The sequence below is a fragment of the Chionomys nivalis genome, chromosome 17 (assembly GCF_950005125.1).
Source record: "Chionomys nivalis chromosome 17, mChiNiv1.1, whole genome shotgun sequence".
Taxonomy (NCBI): Eukaryota; Metazoa; Chordata; class Mammalia; order Rodentia; family Cricetidae; genus Chionomys; species Chionomys nivalis.
This window is the reverse complement of record NC_080102.1, coordinates 18,270,369-18,288,834: the sequence shown is the minus strand read 5'-3', so window position 1 is coordinate 18,288,834 and position 18,466 is coordinate 18,270,369. Positions and strand designations below refer to the sequence as shown.

General features: G+C 48.1%; 1 protein-coding gene across 1 annotated transcript in view; it reads right to left on the bottom strand.

Annotated features, from left to right (window-relative positions):
• The window catches only part of Zhx2 (zinc fingers and homeoboxes 2), a 140,426-nt gene that overhangs the window by 66,761 nt on the left and 55,199 nt on the right, over nt 1-18,466 (bottom strand). Inside the window, exon 2 of the mRNA XM_057792583.1 lies at nt 1,566-1,639. The gene's annotated coding sequence lies outside the window, so the exon portion shown is untranslated. The remainder of the gene's footprint in view (nt 1-1,565; nt 1,640-18,466) is intronic.

The following is an 18,466-nucleotide window of genomic DNA, read 5'->3' as shown; positions in this document are numbered from 1 at the left end:
CATTTGCTCCTCATCCAGGCCAGCAGTTTCCAAGACAGGAAAAGCGCCATCCCAGAGCCCCTCTCTAGGACATGTGGTTCTTAACCTGTGAGTTTGGACCCCTTTTGGAGTCAAATGACCCTTCTACAGGGGTCGCCTAAGATCATCAGAAACATCAGGTATTTATATTACAATTTGTAACAGTAATATATAAATTATAACTATGAGTTATAATATATAAATTATAGTTATGAGGTAGTAACAAAAATAATTTTATGGTGGAGGTCACACAACATGAGGGACTGTATTAAAGATCACAGCGTTAGTAAAGTTGAGAAGCACTGCCCTAGGGCCTAGGGAATGCTTCCCAGAACCACTCTGAGGGCACAGCAGTTGGTCACTTGTACTCTGCCCTGCAACTTGGATCCCAGTCCTGGCGAACATCCTCATTTGGGTCTAGAGCCCCATTTCTCTCCTGTCCAGCAGGTAGGGGTTTGGTCACCTGAGCGTGTGGGCTAAGTCTTGACCCTGCCAAAAGACCCAAGCTTCTGGAAAAAGCCATCTCCATATCTCTGGTGTCTACCTCCTTGGGCCTTCCCACTTATGCCTCCTGTGGACTCTGGGAACTGGGCAGAGGGTGGTCCCTTTTTATATGGTTCCTAGGCCTTTTCTTCCACTCTGTGCAGTCAGGATCTTGGACCAAACCCTCTGAGGGTGTGCCTAACAGGAAGTTATTTGGAAGTGCTATTGGGAGGGGGCGGCAGTTGAGACATCCCCCAGAAAACCTTCCATCATGCTTTGCATTCTCTCTGCCCATCACGCTCACCAGGTGTTCAGGATTCACAGGGACACATGAAGGCTGCACCACACCAGCTGGTGACATCAGGGCGCAGGAGAGACCCAAGCTCATCTCAGGAGCCTCTGCGATGGCTGCCGGAAGCAGAGGCATTGCTGCATGCTTAAGTTGGTGCCTTCCTCCAGGCTTCCTCAGACCTCCCTATATCCTGTCCCTCAGAGGTTCTAGGCCATCACAGGAGAGAGAATCCAACCCTGCTCCATCACAGCCTGTTGCTTCAATGTCTTCTGTGGACTTTTGTACAGCTTCTCCTTCTTCCACTGACAGGGAACTTCTATCGACCCGAGTTTTCCATGCATTTGTGCATATCTCTTTGGTCAGGGAGTTTTGCTTAGGCCGAGGCATCAACAGCGTCCCTCAGCCTCCCTGCTCCTTCTGACCGGGGCTAATACTTTAGCTATGCAAGGGTGGCTTTGCCTACTGACCGAGCCAGGCAGTATGCACTCTATTCTGACATTTTTTTTCCTAAACATAACTCTAAAAATATGCCCTTGGCCTGGAAGTCTGAGTTGCTGTCATCTGTGCAGGAAGGGGTGAGCCAGTCACCTGCAGGCTCATGGCATCGAGGGAAGCCCTGGCAGGAAGCCAGCAGACTTTGAGAGGTTCACACCTGGCAGCTTGGCTCGGTGCTATGTCCAGGTGCCCATGAACGGAAACACAGTTGCTGGGTCGCCTTTCCCAGGCAGCTCCTACCCTTTGTGTGACCACCGCCAAAGACAGCATCACTTACCAGTGTCTGCCCCGAGTTGCTTACATCCTGGGAGTCTTGCAGCCTGATGCCCAAAGAAGCCAGTGCACGGAGGCCTGCAAAGAAGAGAATCTTGGTGTGAGAAGCAGGGCAGAGCCACTGGGTATCCAACTCTCTTTCCTAGCAGGCCTGAGCCACAGGGAAACTGGGATGGAGGTGGGACGATAAAAATGAGCCCATAATATAAGGACCCAGGTGTTCATCCAGGCAATTTTACAATCTCTAGACTTTGTGGCAATTCTGAACCAGAGAAAGAAGAGTTAAAAAAAAAAAAAGACCCCAAACCTGGATGAGTCAGCAGTCTGTGGCAAAGAAGAATTTTTAGGAGGGTGAAACCAAAGGCAGATCGCTTGGGTGCGGAAGGGGATTTGGGCTTCTGTAGCCTCACCTAGAGTCTCCTTGAATCACCCCGCCTGCCACCAGCAGCGGGCTGTCCAGGGCCTCTTTTTGGTACCAACAAAGGGCGACGCTCAGTGCTCAGGCCTCAAGCAAAATAAAATAGAAGGCCCCAAAGCGTATTGAGAGATTCCTGCCAAACACACCCTGTGTGCTTTGAAAATTCCTCTGGAGAACTGGAGCTGGCAGAATAGGGCGTGTGCCCGACTCTGCTGATGTGTTCCGAACAGGGCGAATTGCGGCCTGGGCCCCCCCGGGGCTCTGCAGCCAGTCAGTGGGGGTGCCTTATGAACATGTGTGGACTCTCTCCCCTGTACCCCATGTCTAGGCCCCTCAAAAGCCTGCTTGTTTTTCTTGTTTCCTTATAAACTCTCAGGTGAATGGAAGTTTCTCTTTTCTCATAGGGACGACTTTTGACTGGGGTGAGGAGGATCATCGGGGTTGTAGTTCGTGTTTATTGAATCTTTACCACCGCTCCCCACACTTGCTCTTGACACAGCCGAGCAGGACTCTTGCTGTTCTGAAGACGTGTTCCTTTGAATAACAAGAAGCAAAATCGCCCTGCACGAGGATGGCTGGGAAGACAGTCTTAGAGCAGGGGATTCAGAACCGGCATTTTAACAAGACCCACAGATGGCTTCTGAGCACGGGCTGTAAAATGTGCTGTATTATTCTCTCAATCATGGGAAGAAGTCTGTGACCAGTCTCCAGGCGAGGGGGAAATGGTCTAGGGAAGCAACAGTTGGCTGCCATGGCAATTGAACCGGTGAGTGGTAGAGTGGATTCAAGCCATTCCCATTTGCTCCTGGAAACGGCTTCCCTTCTACCACACTATCAGTGGGGAAGTAAAGGAAGAGGGAGAGGGACTGGCAGGCCATGCTTCGTAAGAGCGGCCTGGGGAAAAGCAGTCTGCTGAAGTGTGGGGGTTGTAGGGGTGAGGTGGCAGTGGGGTGACCTCAGGCCAAGGTTGGCATTGCGGAACTCTCCAAGGGGGAAGGGACACGAATATAGAGGCAGTGTCCTTCTCAGTTATGCCAAGAGCTAGTGAAATTCCCAGGTCTTGGACCATCCAGAGAAACACACATTTCTGCTCTGAACCACAGTGTCTAATTGATTCTGAGCAAGTCCGACCTTTTGCCCAAAGCTTACTGAACTACCTGTCCCTGAGAAGAGCCCTCTCCTTCCCCAAAGGAGACCAGGTAGCCTCAGGGTTCAGGCAGTGACTTTTGGGAAGTGCCATTTCAGGCAGCTGGGAGCTGCGGGTCTCTGATTCCAGGTCCAGATGTATGACCAGAGGCCTCTAGCTAGCCTTGATGGGGGGAAGGGATGTCCCTCACAGTTGTTCTTTTGTTCCCCCCTTGATTAGTGACATCCAACTCCATATTTTTTCCCCCAATCTCTCATTCTAAGGTAGGTTCTCATGGAACTCATGGATAAAGGCAAAGAAAGTTCACAACTCACATAGGGTTCATGACTGTTACCGTTCTCAATCTCAAGTCGCCAGCTGCATCCTTGATTTAAAGGTTAGGCATATCACCCATGAGGGATTGGTTTTGAGACCTTCTCTGGGAATTAAAAAATCACTGGATGCCCCAGGTGTGTAAAATGGCATAGCATTTACATTTAATCTTCCTAGATACTTCCATACACTTTCCATCATTTTAGATGACTTAATAGGATATACATGTTAGGTGACCAGTTGATGTCATGTATTGTATAATGACAAGAAAAGGCCTGTACACATTTGGCATAGGTATGATGCTCCCCCCCCACACACCAAGTATTTTAGGTCTGTGGTTCATCCAATCCGCAGGTACAGAGCCTAAAACTACAGGGAGTTGATCACATCATTTGTTCTTTTAATGGCTCCTAGGTAAGTTTGCTCCTCAAAGACACACAGGGAGCCCTGTCAATAATACACAGATGTTTCCCTGGTTCACACAAATATTCTGCCCCATCACGTGCCAGTGGTGGGGTGCAAAGTGCCTGGACAACGGAACACAGCGCACCACACTGCATGCCCACATGCCTCAAGCTCGGTGCCTCCTTGACTCAGTTGTGGTCACAGGGAGTTTCAGAAGGCTTTCCCGAATCCCATGCAAAAACTGAGTAAAGCTGTCCACCTCAGCCTCAGTCCGGCAAAGCCTGTAGCTGCTCTGCCACCTGGTTTCCTGTGGCTTGTACACATTTCTTCAGCCTGCCAACCTCAGCCCTTCCCCAGTCTCAATCCTCCTCTAGGCACCTTCCCTCAACTTCTCCCCTGTTACAGGAAATCATCTGAGAATTCCTTACATGCATATCATATATTTTGATCAAATTCATCCTTCATTTATTTCCCTACAATATCCACCCTTCTCCACTACCACCTTCTTCTTCTTTTTTTTTTTTTTTTTTTTTTTTTTTTGCCGCTGAATACACTTAGAACTGCCTGTATGCACATGGGCAGAACCATACGGAGCACGGGTCACTTCTTAAGTCCTGCATCCCTAAAGAACACTGACTTTCCCCCTAGCAGCTGTCAGTTCCATAGATATGGGTGGGGCTTCATGAGCTCCTCCCCTATCCATGCTAGGATTCCAGCTGGCTTGATGTTATGTTGGTCTTGTGCATGTGGTCATAACCACTGTGAGTTCATGTGTGCCACTGTGATGCCATGTCTGGCAAATACTCTTTTGCTGCAGACTCTGACTCCCTCCTCCTCTTAAAGTTGCTCTGCCCCCTTTTCCGAGATGAACCCTGAGCTTCACGGGGACGGTGTGACATGTGTGTCCCATTTAGAGCAGGGTATACTGGCTCATGTTTGTAACCGTACACTTGGAAGGGTGAGCTGGCAAGACCACTGTGAATTTGAGGCCAGCCTGGGCTACGTAGTGAGTTCAAAGCCAGCCTGGGCTACAGGATTAGACCCAGTTTCAAAAAACCAAACATATACAAATTCAAAGAGGATGGAGTCACCCTATACACACTGCCCTTTGGTTTTCAAAGTGCCATCTTATGGTGATTCAGGTTGAGTTCTTGTTGTGTTTATTCATTTTTTTTTTTAATTTTAAAATGTATCACACCGCCTTAGCTGCTGTGATTCTCACTGGAACTGTGCTATTCTTGCCTGAACCACGCTTTCTTACAGGCTGGCTTGTGTCGTGAGGAGTCTGGTGTCCCCCAAAGCTCTGAGAATGCAGAATGTCTACTAATGTCCACGTTATTTTATTAATATATAGAACTGCCTGCATTGTGGACGTTACACTGTAGGCACTAATATCTACAAATGACTTCAATGTGTAGTTCACGGTACTATTAAATATTGAACACATACTCATACACACATTCACACACACACACACTATGTTTTATTGATGTCTATCTGTTGCTGAGCATAGAATCAAGCACATTACAGGTATCAAAAATGTTTACTGGCAAAGTAAAATGGTCAACCTTTAACATCCTATGTTCAATTTGTGTGTGTGTGTGTGTGTGTGTGTGTAGTGTGTAAATGTACCTGACGTGGGTGCTGGGAGTCAAACTCTTCAGGAAGAGCAGCAAGAGCTCTTCACAGTTAAGGCACCACTTCAGCTACGCTGAGTTCCTACCCTTAAGAAATAGTATAAGAGGGGAAAGGACAAATAATTGATTGTGAGAAAGTCTGAGCACATTGAGTAGTGGAAGGTGAGAGCAGCCACCACGCTCCTTTACTGTCTGGATAAAGGTCACTCCCCTGCCTCGCAATCCCAAGGCCCCTGCTGTCCTCTCCCCACCCTATCTTGTCACACTGTGTTCTGACTTACTGATGTTTTCTGGCTCACTATGCCCTGGTCAGCACTGTGGCTGGGCTAGGTCACTCTCTCAAGCATTCTGCCTCCTTCCTACACCGTTTACTCCCATCTCACCCTGAAGTCTGATAGAGGTATTACGTAGACCTGCATACACACTGTGCCTGCACTTGTTATTATCGACAGTATTGCTATCATTCAAAATTGAGCAGGCAGTCACTTGAACACAGAGTAGCCCGGTGATTTGGCTGGGGTCCCACTGGCAGGGACTCTCAAGGCAGGAGAGGCTCACAGAATGAGTTCTGTGCTCTGGTTTATAAAGGAACACAGCTCCACACCTTCCTTCTAGAGAGACATTGGTTCTGACCGGTATGGCGGATGGCACAATGCTTGGAGACAGAAGGTGCTGGCCTCGAGTCCAGTACTGCCGCTCTTCGTCTTCGATGATCACTTCTTTCTGGTACCTCGGGGCCACATACACAGCCCACCTCTTCCTCCAGCATGGGAGGGATGCTGGGTGGTGGTGACTGTGTATGAATGACTGAGCTCATCGGGAGACTACAAATGAAAGACTGTAGTGCCCTCGGACCTCCAAATATGCACCGTTTCCTGCCTTCCTGGCCTGCCTTGCCGCATCGACCCTATGGGGCAAAATGCTACTGAGAACAAAACACCATGCTGATGGAATTTTCCTCACGTGGCTCCCCATTTTTGCCTTTGGACCTAGTCAAGCTGCTTGGCACTTTAAAGACAGGGGTACTTTAAAGGTTTGTAGAAGAGAGACACCCTCTGCTGAGGTAGCTCATTTCACGTTCATTCAGCAAACACGTTCCTTGGCAGTAAGAAACGCTGATCAGCTAAACCTGCTATTACACCCTGAGGCAAAAGCGTCATACAGAGAAGAATGGCACAGAGGAGAGAGCTCTGGGCTCTGGCTGGACCCAACCCAGGTTAGAACCAGGAGCAGAAGGCTGGCGTCTAAGACGGCTTCTGTGGAGCCTCAGCTCAGTTATCACTCCACAAGCTGGAAGTGTGGACCTAAAAGGCCTATTCCAGATGCCATCCCACGTCACTCACAGCATCAGTCTTCAATCCTGAAGAGATCATCACTGAGAGGGCTGCCCACCAAGCTACGGCTCATGCTTTCTCTCTTCCCCACAACTCTGATGAAGAGCTGTTCACGTACTCATCTCATGGATGGCAAGTCAAGTCTGAGGGAGTTGGAGCTCAGGCCTGACTGAGTCATCCTTCCGTCTTCCTCAGTAACTGTCTCTTCGACCTTGATCCTGTGCCCAAAGTTCCTGGAATACTGGTCATTCTCCCACCAACATCTTCAACTCACATCCCCTAGAGGAGAGCTAAGTTGAGAATCACCCTGAGATTCATGGATGCAGCTTAACATCTTGACAATGGATGAGAACTAAATCATACTCTAGAACTGATTTGCATTTATTTGAAAACATCTCGGGAGATAGATCAGCTGGTAAGATGCCCGCCATGCGAGCATTAGGACCTGAGCTCCATCCATAGCCCCTATGTAGAAAAACAAGGGCTAAGATGACCCTGTAGTTAAAGTTCTTGTCTTGAAAGCAAGGGGACCAAAGCCGAGATCTCAGAACCCGAGTGGATGCTGGCTGCACGTGGAGGCTTGTCTGTGAAGCCTTAGAAGGTGGAGATAGGATTCTTGGGGTAAGCAGTGTTCCAGCTCTCAATTTGACCAGGAGACCCTGCCTCAATGAATAAGATGAAAAGATGGGTGACATCAACTTCAGGTCTACACACACACACACACACACACACACACACATACACACACACACATATCACATATATACACCTGAGAAAAAAAGTGGGAGAAAGCCATGCATAGTGGTGCCCATGCTTGTAATCCTAGCATCGGGGAGATGGAGACAGGAGAATTATTAATTGGGGCTCACTGCTCAGCCATCTTAGCTTAACCAGTGAGACCCAGCAAGAGCACCTATCTTAAAAACAAGGCAAGGTGGTCAGTGCCAGGCAGCCTATACCAGAGGCTGATTTCTGGCCTCCACAGACATGTGCATGCATATGGATGCACACATGCAAAAGTATACCCCTGCAGAAACATGAACTTACACACATAGCCACAATCGAGGAGGGAGAGATTTCTCTTCAGAGCTGTCAAGTACAGTCAACACTTGATACGCCCCACACCAGGGAGCGGTAAAACCATTTTGTTCCAGGCTGTTTCTTTGTTCTCTCACTATCTCTTTACAGGGGCACAGACTTCAGGCCAAGCTGTGGATCGGGTGAACCCTAGCTTCACCAGAATGGGGACAAAGCCATCAAAGCCATTATTGTGCTGATCCTAGCACAGTTCAGAGGGGCCAAGATTGCAAAAAGGGCACGTGAGGCCACCACAGATTGAGGTGAGTCCTGAGAGACACACAGCAGACAGGGCATGAAGTCCTGCCAAGGAAGGAGTGGGTGCCTCATGTGGGAGAGACATGGCTGCCCCAGAGCCTGGGAGGTAATCAGTGTGGCACCTGAAAGCCTTAAGTGGAGAGAAGGGAGCTCACCCATGACATGGGTTCTGTGTCAGGGTCCAGGCTCGGGGTCTGCCAGAAGTGTCTCTTGATTGGAAAGCTGTCTCCTCTTTATCCAGGTGCCCCATAATTTGAGAAGCTCTGCCCAGAATTCTGAAATCTCCAGAACCACAGTGCTGTTTGATTTATGCAGGAAAGAATTCTCCTGGCTCAAGCCTCCTTTTGTCTGGTCTGGGGCTTCTGGCTCCACTGCGGCCACTGGCAGGTGTGTGTATGTGTGTGTGTGTGTGTGTGTGTGTGTGTAGGAATGGGTGGGGGTGTGAAAACACCTCTGATTACAGCTCTCCACACTGCTGGGAGACTGAGAAGCCATGCGGACCTTGAACCTTCAAAGGAGACAAGAAAGTGAGCTGGAAACCCAAGCTCCCGGGGCGGGCAGTGGTTTCTTTCTTTAAACAAACAACTTCAACAGAGACAGCATCAACTGGGAAATTTTCCAGAATCTTCAAGAAGCAGGAGCCAAAGTTTGGTGACGGAGGTAGATGGAGCGCAGGTCTCCAAGGTAGTCATGACATGCTAGGACTTGCAGGCATCCCCCCTGGGTATACCTGTCTCCCTCCTGGCTGTGGATCCTGATTTCTTTGGTCCACTGAGATGATATGTTCCTGGCTAGAGACTGACAGATGGTGTCTTTTATTCAAGAGCTTTGTAGCTGGAGAAAAGATGCTTTATTCTGTCATCTATGAAACTAAATAGGGTGGAGATGAAATTGTATTATAATTAGGTTTGTGGTTCTAAGTGTTCTGCCCTCGCCCCCTCATAGCTACCGCTTTAACTTGGGGCACCTAATAAATGCTGACTCTGTTCCCTTTCTTCTGTACATCCCTTATTTTTGGCCACATTTAACAAAAATCTGGGCTTCCAGGGGCACGAGGTAAACCCACAGAAATTCGATTGTCCTACGAGCGAACGAGAGTGACTAGGAATAAGAGAAAAGCTGCTATCTGTGGGGGTTTCCCCAACTGCTCTTTCTTTCCAACCCTTTATTAAATATCTTAAGTATTACTTGCCTTCAGGGTCAAAATAAAATTGCCAGAAGTTTTCACTTTACCCTCATAAATGATTCTTACTAAACTCATTTTTTTTTTAAAAATGTGTGTGCAAGACCACAAAAACGCTGACTCATAGCTAGAGAAGCTCGCTCTGTCTGTCTCTCTGTCTCTCTCTGTCTCTCTCTCTCTCCACAGTCCAAATTTTCTCAGTCACATGAATTGAGTAAAGAGTGCTTAATGTAGTGGGGACCCCCAAACTGGCGAGGAGTTAAACTGAAGACTCAAGGCTTCATTCACCCCTCCTCCCCCATGTTCCTGGCCTTGCTCTGGGCAGAGTTTAACCAGGGGCACACTGCACACTGGCCAGCACACACACATAGTAACTGTAGGGAATGCAGGGCCTGGAAAAGATTTGGCAGCAAGTCAATGCCAAAGTTGAACTTCAAGGCAGCACAGTATAGTTTTAAAAACGGAAATACAATTCTGTGTCGAGGACCACCCAAACTGAGCAGCTCCGCAGATGTTGTCGAGCATCTGCTGGCCACTGAAGGAAGCACTCTGCCTGCAGGGCTCCTTAACTCATCTCAGCTGCTCAGGCAGGTGCCACGAGGATCCCTAATTTACAAACCGACTTGCTCAGCTCTCACACTGCACAAGGGGCGGAGCTCACAGATGCTCTTATGCACCCGCCGTTCATTCTAAAAGGGCAGAACTCTTCCACATAGGAGAAAGGTTTACTCCATAAATACCCCTCCAACGAACGCTTCAAGTACAAACACCGCATCGGGTGTGGAAGGGAAGGCTGGTGGTGGATGTGGGAAGGGTGCGCAGCGGTGGCAGGGGGTGGGACTGGGGTGGGGTGGGGTAGGTAAGGGGGTGGGTGGGTAGGGTGAGGGCTGGGGGGTTGGGGTGTTGTGGAGAGCTTGGTTCTTGCTTTCAGTGAGTTTAAGAGAGATTCTAGAGAGAATCTAGAATCTATGCACAAATAAATAAAGTGAAAGTATCCACAGTGGAACCATGAAATGGCGTGGCAGGGAGGGCTTGCCAAGGTGACAGTGCTGGCTAGGATGACTATAGGGCTTTGCGGTAGAGGTACCATTTATTCTGGTAAAGGACTCAGGATTCTAACAGGAGGTGGGTAGAGGAGGAGGTCTTGTTTCCTAATGGCGCCGCCTCTTGGAGTTCCCAACTTGGCTCTGCATAAGCATCCCTCTCGCTTAGATGGAAATGTCTTTCCTTTGGTGACTGAGCCTCCATGGCTAGCAGGAGAGAAGTGCAGGCAGAGAGGGATGGGGAAGAAGGCATCTTGGGACTAGAGGGTCTGGAGAGTGGGGAGGATGTCAGAGTGAAGTGGAGAGGCGCAGACCTGTTTAGGGCGGGGCTCCAACCTTGTGTGCGTCTGATTGGCTCTGAGAAAGGGCCTGCATATGAGACTTCACCTTCTCCTGCCTAAAAGGCTGGAGGTGAAGGAAAGGTTTCCTGGAACCTTGGAGAGCTCCCAGTTTGTCTCCTCTGTAGATGAGGGCCAGAGAAGCTTCATTTGGAGAAGTCCTTGGAGTTGAAAACAGTTGTGGTACCAGGGCCCAGGTAGTTCCCCCCCCCCCCCACTCAATTCTCACACACTCTGTGGACTTCTAGGAAGTCCAGGAGGCTACGGACATGGCATGAGAAGAGAAGAGGAGGCAGGCATGCCTCAGCTGGTCCAGGGGTCGCAGTCCACCCTACCTCAGGGTCTTAGCAAGTGATAGACCCTGAGAGTGGCAGATCAGCTTTCCATCCAGGGACCCACGTCTTCCTGAACATCTTCCCCAAAGGGACCCCTTGCCCCCTACCCGGGAAGTTTCTGGAAACCCATGACGAGTTCTCTGTGGCCACAGTTTTCCCTGACAAGATGTACATCTGGTAGTGACTCACACACTGGATTTGTGCCCAAGGCCGTACATCTTGAGTGGAGAGAACATTCTCTTGGACTGACAACCTGCCCACACTGCAGGGACAATGGAGGCTGCCTTTGTCAGCCAACACTGATGTCATCCAAATGGCGCTTGGGCCTCTTTGCCTGGCTTGCCCTAAGATTTCAGTGTCCCTCAGATAGCAGATAACCCCACCCCTATCACCATCGTTTCTGCTCCAACAGCTTCTTCCGGCCCCCAGCCCTCGCTCAGCTACTCATTTTCGAAATCTCATTCAGTTATGGCTTGCATCTCCATCCTGTTACAGACTGAAGAGGGTGGCAGACTCAGAGGAGGCCATTTGTACTAACCACAGAAAACAAATTGGATACCTGGGCTCGATACCAAGTGTGACCACCACCAGCCCTTACACTCCCCTTTACCTGGAATTCTCTGCCTGAGGCTTCATATCGCCATTAACTGCTGGTTGAAGTCATGTCCCCAGCAAGGCCTTCCTGACCTCTCCTTCCACCTTCCTCCTTGGCCCCTGTCTATAAGTTTAACTTTACTATGTCATATAGTCTATTCTCAAACTACTGATTTGTTCATTGTCCAAATAGTGGCTTGCCGGGTTATCTGTCACTCCAGTAACAAAAGGTGCCTGAGAAGAGCAACTCTGAAAAGGAAGCAATCTAGGAGCAAAGAGACAACCTCCATGCAGAACGGGAGAAAGTCTGCCAACTATACATCCAACAGGGTATTAGTATCTAGGATCTATCTAGAGCATTGCTATCTCCAAAAATTAAACACCAAGGACAATCCAGATCATCAGATCAATAAGTGGGCCATTGAATGAATAGGCAGCTTTCAAAAGAAGAAATACAAATAGCTAATAAATGTTTGAGAGAGCAAAAATAAATGCACAACCCAATTAACCATCAGGGAAATGCAGGCTGCTTTTGAATTCTATTGCACACCAGGCAGAAGGAATATAAATAAGAAATACACCTTGATGAGGCTGTGGGGAATGTGAAACCCTTCTATTCTGCTGCGGGGATGGAAACTGGTGAAGCCACTACGAGAATCAGTATGGAGTCTCCTCAAAAAGCTCAAAACAAAGTCACTACATGATCCAGCTATACTGCTCCTGGATATACCACCCCAAAATATAAATTACATTTATGCATCGATTTTTAAGACTACATTTCAAAAATTGGAACCAGTCTAGATGCCCACCAATAGGAGACTGGATAAAAATGTGATATATATATATATATACATATACATAATTACATATACACACATATTCATTTATATCATATATATTCACCTATGTATGTGCATACATATGAATTTTAAAAACAGCTACAAAGAAAGCAATTATCCCAATTGCAGGGAAATCAATTATGCTGAGGGTCACCATGCTAAATGAAATAAGCCAGGCCAAGAAAAAGTAAATATTGCAAGCTTTCTCTCTCATAGGGGAGATCTTGATTTAAATGTATATAGATTGTGTGTGTGTGTGTGTGTGTGTGAGAGAGAGAGAGAGAGAGAGAGAGAGAGAGAGAGAGATAAAGTAGAGATTATGAGGGGAGAAAGAGGTGTTTAGGGTGAGATGAACGAGAGAAGGATGATAGAATACATATGACAAGAAATCAGAGTGGAGGATAATGGGGGGCAGGGAGAACTGCGCTGAGAAAGAGGGAGCAAGGGTTGGAGAGAGTATAGTATGGGTGGGCAAACAGGAACCAAGTTTAATGACACACGTATGAAAATGCCTTCATGAAGCCCATTGCTTTGTGTGCTAACTAAAAGAGAAGGAAGTGGAGGAGGAGGAGGGAAGAAGAGGGAGAAAATGCTGTTGATTATCCCCACTGGATTTCCAGAATCCCCCAGAATGCACCAGGTCAGTGCATTTGGTGAAGGCTTGTAGGCTACACACTAAATGGTGTTGCCTGGCATTGTGGGTGTGCACTAACCTGGCCAAAAACACCGATACTGTGACTGCTATCCCTGCCCCCATCTTAACGTAAGGCTCTGAAAACTCAGAACCTCAATAGTTCCCTTTGGTCTTCTAGGAAATAAGTGGCTGAGACACCCATCAAACTTGAATTTATCTGAAGAATAGCCCATGATTTGAACTGTCAAGACTTTCTTCATGGACCCAGTGATAAGAAAGATACTTTCCGCGAAGTCAAATTGCCAGGAAGGATCTTGCCTCCTTTCCCCCAATCTAGGCAATGGCAGGCAGAGAAACACATGGGGCCACAACGAACTCCCAGGAGTCCCAAACTCATGGTTCAAATTTCAGTGACAAATATGTTTTGTTGGTCTGGCATGATGGGTCAGAAGGCAGAAAGGAATCAGAAGGCCCTTGGGAAGGGCCATGCTTTCTGTGATTTTGCCTTTAGCTGCTCTCCCCCATGTTGTTGTCCTGCATCTCTCAGACACGCGAGATGTGTTAAGGTGCCTGTCGCACTGTTTGACAGTCACACAGGGTGCTCCGGGCAGGGTTAGAGGCCAAAAAGCAGGTTATGGGAGAAGATGGGGAGAGGAAACTGTACGGAAAGCGTGGGGTTTGCCTGGGACGTGGAAGATGAGCAACTGCAAGCGTCGGGGCCAGAGCAGGATGTGGCTGAGCAGGCTCGGCAAGGGTGCCGGAGGGTGGGCAAGGGTGCCGGAGGGTGGGCAAGGGTGCCGGAGGGTGGGCAAGGGTGCCGGAGGGTGGGGAAGGAGGAAAGTCAGGGCATTCGGCACAGCAGAAGCAGTGGGCACACAGGGTTTGAATGCCACACCAAGGAATCTGGACTTTCTCCTAGAGGACCCAGAGCCACAGATGGCACCCATCAAGGGCTGGTCTGGCTACTTCTTAGCTGTGCTATTTTGTGTAAAGTGAGGGTTTGGGGGTTTTATACTCCTGCATAAAGTGGGCATCAGGAATGCTATGCATCCCAAAGGGATATATATTGTGAAGATGACAAGGAATCAAGAAGGAGGAGTCCCCAGCACAGTCCCTAGCACACGAAAGGACAGTTATCAGTTATCATCACAGTGTCTTCATACCCATGGAGGTGTGGCAGCAGTGAAGGCGCTGAGGATAATGGAAGACTGAGGTGATTACAGTGACATAGAAAAAGGCCTGGGAATGAACCCAGGAAGTAATCCCAGGAGGTAGGAAAAGATGTGACCTTAGACTACCTATTCCAAGTCAGTTCTCTGTTTTCTAGTCTCTGTTTCCATGCCAGGGGTAACAACCCTGGGCTTGTACACACGGTCTCTGTGAACGAGCCAAGGAAAAATGTAAGGCTGAAGTCAAGACACTTCGAGTTTCCTTCCTCTATAGAGCAGTGCTCAGAGGGGAAGCTGGCTCCAGGTTTCAACAAACTGTGGAGAGAAGGAAACGTCATGGGCAGTAGTAGCACAGCACGACCCAAGCGAGAACTTGATCAAAGGGAGCCGCAGCTCAGACCTTTCTGCCTAGCATCCTCAGCTGCACCTGGCTCCATTCACACCAAAGACTCAAAACTCCCACTACATTCTCAGTCTTCAAAAGCATAGGCGTTTCAGGCCGGGAAGTCTGATCAAGTACATTCCCCCCAATTCACCAAGCTGAGAGTCACAAACCAGAGCAACGTGTTGTTACAATGTGTCCTCAGCAGCAGCCTGACTGCTTGGCTCTAGCTTGATCTGACTGTAGCTGCCGGGCTTGGCAAAGTTTCTGAAATGGGGCTCCTAGCCGTACTTTCTCCCAGGAGTGGCTTGGGGAATTGAACCAGTTATAAGTAGAGAGTGCTGGGAACATCCCAGATGCCTGATAAGATTAAGGAAATAAGAGTTGCTGTTCTTGTTTGCTAACACAAGTTATTTTAGTAGTGGAGAAAAAAGCCACTTAGTCTAGTCCAGCGCTCTTTGTCGGAGTATTTGATTTCAAACAATATGCCATCGCAGGCACAGAGATGGACTGGTCAGTTCTGGGGATAAAAGACACATTTGTGTAGCTCGGAGTAACCTGGAACACCAAGTTCTGCTGGCGACTGTTCTATGAAGGGCTGCCTCCTAGATGACTTCTTCGCCATCTCAAGTTGCACCCTCCAGGAAGGCAACAAAAACATTGTCTCCAAGGTTTTAAAATCGAAGCAGGAAGGAGAGAAATGAGTGTGAGAGATTTGCTTAGACCCCTAGGCACAGCCGCCTTGACCTGGGACTTGCATGTGGTGTACTTCCATCCCCAAATTGTTCGTGAACATGACTTTCATATCTGCCTCCTGGCAGTCAATGGGTAAAAGCGGAGTCTTGAAGAATACTAGTTGGTTCAGGACCTGCTGCTGACATTTACTAGTTGGTAGTCGGAGATGTGTTTACTCTCTGAGCTCTTGACAGATGAGGCCCTCACAGCACCGGCATCATCAGAGTACTGGGAAATATGAGGTAATTCATTTAAAGCCAGAGCCTGGCCCTTAATAATTCCCGCAGCTATGAAATGTTTACCGTAATCTGATACGTGCCAGGGGCTCCCAAGCCATCAACCCAAACTCCTTCCCCTGGTAGAGTCTTAGAGACACGGACAAGGCAGGTAATTCAACAAGTAAATAAGCACCTAACGTCAGTTATGATGGCTGCTTGGAAGGAAAGTCAAGACAAATGGAAGAGGTTCATGGGGGCTTCACCCTCCAGTGGTCAGGAAATGCTGTTTTGATGAATCTTTTCTATTACATACTTTACTTTTATTAGCCTATACTAATTACATATGATAACATCTAATTATAACATTTTTATACATCTATATAATGTATAAAATGTTCCATTCATCTTTTATTAGCCTCTTATTTCCTTCCCATGATGTCCTACCTCTTTCCAAATCGTCCCCTATTTTCCTGTTTTTGTTTCTGTGAGCCAGTGAGAGTCTTTCAAGTTGCTTGTAGAGTTCAGGTGAGGGGTTACTTAAACAGGAGCACCTGGCCAGTGTCTCCATCCCCAGCAACTCAGAGACTGGTGAGGCCCCTGAGGCCCTCTCCCTTAGCAACCAATGACTGCCTATAAATCATGAAGGCATCTTTTAAGCAGAACCTGAATGTGTATGTGTGAGGGGCAGAAGCCCACGGAGTTAGCTGGGAGAAGACCATTTCAGGTTGAGAAACAGCCAGTGTAAAAGCTAGGCAGACAATGCTGCAGGCCAGGACCAGTTACAGGTCAGGGGCTACAGCAGAGTGACGGCCGTAGTTGATTGTGATATCCTTGACTGGGGGACCTAACAGAAGGACTTAAACTTTTACTCTGTGTGACACAGGAAACAAATGAAGGGTTTAGGGTTGGTGGTGATTAAATTTGGTTTATGATCTTTTCTTTTTCCATAGGCAAACATGCTTTTTATTAACTGTAAAGATCTACAGATTCATATCTTCTTGGACACGCCCACGGTATGGCTAGGTGTCTCGGTGCGCTGACCTAGGGAGTGAGGTCTGTGGTTCTAATCTGCTTTACTCCGGGTTTTCAGTTTACTTCATTTTAGCTTTGTTTTGAGACTGTTTTGCATCTCACTGTGTAGCCCTGGCTGGCCTGGAACTTGTTATGTAGAACAAGTTGGCCTCAAATTTGTAAGGGATCCTCCTCCTCTGCCTCCTGAGTGCTAGGATTAGAGGTGTATGTGACCATGTCTGGCCCCTCCAGATCTTCATAGAGCTTGCTGTCTGGAGCATTGCTCAGAACCTGGTTACATTTTCTATCCTTACATCTTTCTGTCTACTCAAGACCCAGTCTGGGATCTTGTCCTGATGTGAATGCTAAATGGTGATCATGGTGCCATCTCATTGTCTGTGAGTTCTCCAGCCCTCTTGGTGAAGTCAATGCTGGCTCCTCAACACCCCATGAACACATATCCACCCCACACTTCCCATCATCCATCCATACTGGCTTTGAGCACTTGCAAAACATTCTGCAACTTCTTAGCAGGCATGGTGGTGGCTGCATTAGCGGCAGCTTGTGGGATGCCTGTACAAGAGCTAATCTATGAGTGTGTGGGAATTGGAGAGTGGGGTGAGCAAGCAAGCCATGAAGGTGCGAGGGCAGGATGGTTAATGGCTGCTACGATGCTCCATGGGACTGTGAAAGAGAGTTGGTTTGAGGACGGATGCAACCAGAAGCAATGGCACCATCCTGCTGGATGTTCAAGTTCATGCTACTTGATTCCAGAGGTACCATCCACACCTATCAGAACATGATGGCACCCCATGAAAGGGACAATGGGCAGTACATGGAGGCTGTGCTCAGGGTCAAGTTGGTGGCAGGCTGATGCTGATGATGGAACAATCAGAGCCAGAACTCAGATGTGCAAGGTGATAAAGAGATGCAAATTATTGACTGAACATGTGTTAACAGAGGTCTCATTCTTTTCTGATACATTGCATTGTGGGGAAAAAAGTTTATTTTAGCTGTGTAAAGTTTGGGAACTCTCAATGAAAGTTAGCAATAACGATGATAATTATGAATGAATGATGGCCCAGTGAGGATTATGGAAAGAGCTGAATGCTTGCTGCTTACTGAACACCAGTCCTACTGGCTCATTTCCTTCATTTTTTTTTTTTTCGAGACAGGGTTTTTCTGTAGTTTTGGAGCCTGTCCTGGAACTAGCTCTTGTAGACCAGGCTGGCCTCGAACTCACAGAGATCTGCCTGCTTTTGCTTCCCTAGTAATGGGATTAAATGTGTGCACCATCACTGCCCGGCTTCATGTTTTAAGACACTCGGTTCATGACAGTTTGTTACAAGAACTCTAGGAAACCAATAGAAGGAGGCAACCCAGGTAGAGGTAAAATACCACCTGATAAGGGTGCAGCATTGCTGGGAACACCTGGTGTTCATTGGTTGCAGTTCCTCCTGGAGATGGAGATTGTCAATCCCATGTCTCCAATGAGGAAGCCGGTTCTCAGACTCACGAGACAGAAGAACAAACTTGCGGATGGCAGTCAGGCTCCCTAAAATCCTTCCCGCTCTCCATCCCACCTCTCCACCTTGAAAGCCTCAGAAAAACCCTGTCTGCCTTGCCATCCCAATGCTCTCTGGCAGCTCCCACCTTGTCTAGGGTTTTTCTGAGTTGAGTTGACTGCTGCTATGACCATGCATGTGGCCATGAGGAAACACTGGTGGCCAGAGCAGCTCTGGGCAACAGATTCTAACGGTGATTCGGGACTCCCGACAGTCATTTAGGGATCATGTGGGGTCTGGATTTCAAGACTGTCCCCTCTTCACATGATAT